Source organism: Cebus imitator, unplaced genomic scaffold, assembly GCF_001604975.1.
Source record: "Cebus imitator isolate Cc_AM_T3 unplaced genomic scaffold, Cebus_imitator-1.0 Scaffold28, whole genome shotgun sequence".
NCBI classification, from domain to species: domain Eukaryota; kingdom Metazoa; phylum Chordata; class Mammalia; order Primates; family Cebidae; genus Cebus; species Cebus imitator.
Window position 1 is genome coordinate 4,817,164 of NW_016107343.1, and position 4,857 is coordinate 4,822,020.

A 4,857-nucleotide genomic window follows, 5' to 3' on the forward strand; every position below is an offset into this window, starting at 1 on the left:
ATTGTGTAAATGTGTTGCTGGCCCTTAAGAATACAGGACTGGCCAGGCACCGTGGCTCATGCCTATAATCCCAGTACTTTGAGAGGCCAAGGCCAGCAGATATCGAGGTCAGGAGTTTAAGACTAGCCTGGCCGACATGTGAAACCCCGTCTCTACTTAAAATACAAAAATTAGCTGGGCATGGTGGTGTGTTTCTGTAATCCCAGGAATTGCTTGAACCAGGACCCGGGAGGTGGAGGTTGCAGTGAGCCGAGATTGTGCCACTGCACTCCAGCCTGGGCTACAGAGCGAGCCCCCATCTCAAAATAAAAAGAATACAGGCATGGCCAGGCACCATGGCTCACACCTGTAATCCCAGCACTTTGGGAAGATGAGGTGGGTGGATCACTTGAGGCCAAGAGTCAGGGACCAGGCTGGCCAACATGGCAAAACCGCATCTCTACTAAAAATATTTTAAAATTAGCCAGATTTGGTGGTACATTCCTGTAATCCCAGCTACTTGGGAGGCTGAGGCACAAGAATTGCTTGAACCCAGGAGTCAAAGGTTGCAGTGAGCCAAGATGGCACCACTGCACTTCAGCCTGGGCAACACAGAGAAAACTCCAATCAAAAAAAAAAAAAAAAAAAGGGCCAGGCATGGTGGCTCATGCCTGTAATCCCAGCACTTTGGGAGGCTGAGGTGGGTGGATCACCTGAGGTCAGGGGTTCAAAACCATCCTGGCCAACATGGCGAAACCCCATCTCAATTAAACACAAACACACACACACACACACACACACACACACACGCCTGTAAGTGTTGTGTTCCTCTCCTGAAGCAGACTCAGAGGAATAGCTGGGAGGTGGAATTCTCAGAGCCCCTGTACCAGAAGACAAAGGCAGAGAGATATAGCCTTCACCCAGCTCACGATCAGCCATCATGACCAACTCACTCTTTTGTGAAAAAGCAAAAGATAGATTCAAAGAGGAAAATGAGACGTTTTCCTGTGTAATGTCATTGTGTCTTGTTTCCAGAATTTGAAAAGGGCAAACCGAGTTATTCTTGATGATAATGATAGGAACTTGGAAACTTTTAGAAGTGATACAGAACGTCTGAGGACTTAAGGTCTGACCTGAAAGTGATACAAACAGTAAGATGTCACACATAAGTCTTCAATGATTTAAAAAAAAAAAAAAAAAAACTTAGCCTGGCCACGGGGCAGTTTACCAGCAACCTGAAAGAAAGTTGCAGCCTCACAATGTTGCTCCATAGACTCTCAGAGCCGTGAGGACTTGAAATAAGCCAGACTTTGCACTTTATATTGGTCCCACTCATTACTACTCTGGAAAATAAAAAAGGCTGGTTTTTGTTGTTGTTGTTGTTGTTGTTTTTTTTTTTTAGACTGAATCTTGCTCTGTCGCCCAGGCTGGAGTGAAATGAAACAATCTCGGCTTACTGCAACCTCCGCCTCCTGGAATCAAGCAATTCTCTTGCCTCAACCTCCTGAGTATCTGGGATTACAGGCGTGCGCTACCACAACCGGCTAATTTTTGTATTTTTAGTAGAGACAGGGTTTCTCCATGTTTGTCAGGCTGGTCTCGAACTCCTGACCTCATGATCCGCCCACCGCAGCCTCCCAAAGTGCTGGGATTACAAGCATGAGCCACCACACGTGGCAAAAAAAAAACTGAATTTATACATGCATTGTTGAAACAGATGCATTATTCAGAAATTCCATATGCCAAAAGACAGCATCATAGTAAATTTACATGCCACAAATTCCCAAAATGAGGAAATTACTAGCTGATTATAAATTCTGCCATCATATAGGAATCAAGGCACCGTTGGACACACATTAAACACTCCAAATGCCCTGATTCTCTGGGTGAGCCAAATGCACACCTTCTCTCTATTAAGATTGTGTTCTGGCTAGGCGCAGTGGCTCACACCTATAATCCTAGCACTTTGGGAGGCTGAAGGGAGTGGATCATTTGAGGTCAGGAGTTCGAGACCAGCCTGGCTAACATGGTGAAACCCTGCCTCTATAAAAATACAAAAATTTGCTGGGTGTGGTGGCAGGCGCCTGTAGTCCCAGCTACTCAACAGGCTGAGGCAGGAGAATGGCTCAGACCTGCGAGGCAGAGGTTGCAGTGAGCTGAGATCACGCCACTGCACTTCAGCCTGGGTGACTGAGCGAGACTGTATCTCAAAAAATAATAATTTTTGAAAAGACTGTTTTCTGCATCACCACCTCAGCTATGTGGCTTTTGCCTTTCTTCCTCCTCTATCCCAGACCCACCTGGTCACATCTCAATTTCCCCTGGGCATCCGAAACAGGTCTGAGCAGTCAAGGATAACTACTTAGTCTCCTGCTAGAAAATATCTTGGGGGGCAGGAGTGGTGGCTCATGCCTGTAATCCCAGCACTTTGGAAGGCTGAGGCGGGTGAATCACGAAGTCAGGAGTTCAAGACCAGCCTGGCCAACATGGTGAAACTCCATCTCTACTAAAAATACAAAAAAATTAGCCCATTGTGGTGGTGGGCACCTGTAATCCCAGCTACTCGGGAGGATGAGGCAGAGAATTGCTTGAACCCAGGAGGCAGAGGTTACAATGAGCCGAGATTGTGCCACTGTACTCCAGCCTGGGGGAGAGTGAGACTCCATCTCAAAAAAAAAAAAGAAAAGAAAAGAAAGAAACAAAATATCTTGGGGAGGGGGTGTAAGAGAAGCTAACTAAGCTTTCAGCCAATGACTTTCTGTTCAATCTGTCGACATTTTCTAATGTAGCCATTCAAGCCCAGATACAAAACATAAAAATTGCTCTTATTACTTTGCACGTGTTCTAGGATATGGTTGAAACATTTTTGATTATTATTAATTACCCTTTGAATAATCCAAAACATCTTCGGGCTGGAGTGCAGTGGCGCTATCATAGCTCACTGCAGCCTCAACTTCTTGGAATCAAGTGATCCTCCTGCCTCAGCCTCCCAAGTAGCTGGGACTACATGTATACACCACCATGCCTGGCTAATCTTTTAATTTCTTGGTATAGACAAGGTCTTGCCATGTTGCCCAGGCCAGTATCATACTGCTGTCCTCAAACAATCCTCCTGCCTCAGCTTCCCAAAGTGTTGGGATTACAGGTGTGAGCCACTGAACTGGCTAAGTATAATTTTTTAAAGGTCTTTTTCAACCTTAGATGTGACTATATTATCATTTGGGATCAATGTCTTCCTTAGGCAAATATACCTTTGGTTTTATAAGAAAATCAATGGCAAAATACATTTAGTAAAGAAAAAACATTCACCCAGGACAACTTTTTTTTTTTTTTTTAGATGGAGTCACATTCTGTCACCCAGGCTGGAGTGCAGTGGTGGGATCTCGGCTCACTGCAACCTCTCCCTCCCGGGTTCAAACAATCCGCCTCCCGAGTAGCTGGGATTACAGGTGCCTTCACCACACCCAGCTAATTTTTTTTATTTTTAGCAGTGACAGGGTTTCACCATATTGGCCAGGCTGGTCTGGAACTTCTGACCTCAGGTGATCCACTCACCTCAGCTTCCCAAAGTGCTAGGATTACAGGCGAGAGCCACTGCACCTGGCCAGGACAACATTTTTAATAAAAGTGTGCTTCTTAAGGTGGACGATCCCTCATTACCCTGTGATCAACTCTCTATGCTACTAATTTTTGTCTTATAATTTACTTATTTCTCCTAAGTAAAAAGTATGATACTCAACAAATATTAAGATATTGGCATATTTGGATCCCTTTCTTTCTCCTGAAATCAAAGTGTACCTAAGATTCTATAAAGTCACCATGTTTCACAGAAAATAAAGGCATCCTTCAAAGGTCTACCTAGGGTGAAAATTTTCCTTATTTCCCTGGCTCTACGCTTACAAAACTTTATTTTTCTTCTTTCCCTTCATCTGCACATCTCTTCTGACTGAAGAGCCAACTCTTCTGCAGCACCTGCTTGGGAAGAGCCTCTCAGCTTTCAAAGCTCTCCTTCACACATCCTTTAGTGTTTTAAGTGACAGGACAGATGCTCTGCTTTTAAAGAAGCTTCCTTGCATTAAGGGTGGGTTTGGGGCGTGGCTCACTCCTGTAATCCCAACACTTTGTGAGACCGAGGTAAAAGGATTCCATGAGCCCAGGAGTTCAAGACCAGCCTGGGCAACATAGTGAGACCCCCATCTCTACAAAAAATTTAAAAATTAGCCAGGCATCGTGGTGCATACCTGTGGCCCAGCTACTTGGGAGGCTAAAGTGGGAGAATCACTTGACTCCAGGAGGTCAAACTGCTGTGAGCCATGACCACACCACTGCACTCCAGCCTGGGCAACAGAGTGAAACTCTGTCTCAAAAAAAAAAGTGGGTTTTGCTTAGGTTTTCTACGAGCCTTTTCTGCTGTTGGCTAAGAAAAATTTATACTGTTGGGATTGGTTTCTGAAGGAAGATGACCAACCTTTTGCTTCATTTCTGCCACAATTTTTCTCAAACCAGAAAATCTAATCTGCTTCTTGATGCCAAACAGAATCCTATTCCTTGGCTGCAGAGACACCTTCTGGTTGAAGTCCTAAACTACATGGTGCTCAACGAATACTCCCTTTCCTGTTCTGCTAAAGCTTTCTAGTCCTTTCTATTTAAACTGTAGGCCATTGAAACCCGTAAACCAGTATAGGAACCAGAAAGCTGGAATCCGAATGGAAGCTGGCTCCAGGAAGCTAGATTTCTTTATAGCCAAATAGAAAGTACACTGGGGTAGGCTTGCTATTGTGCTTTAGGCTTAAGTAACAGTCCATGCTGATTTTGTGTATTTGTTTGTGTGTTTATTTTTTTTTTTTTTGAGAGAGTCTGGCTCTATTGCGCAGGCTG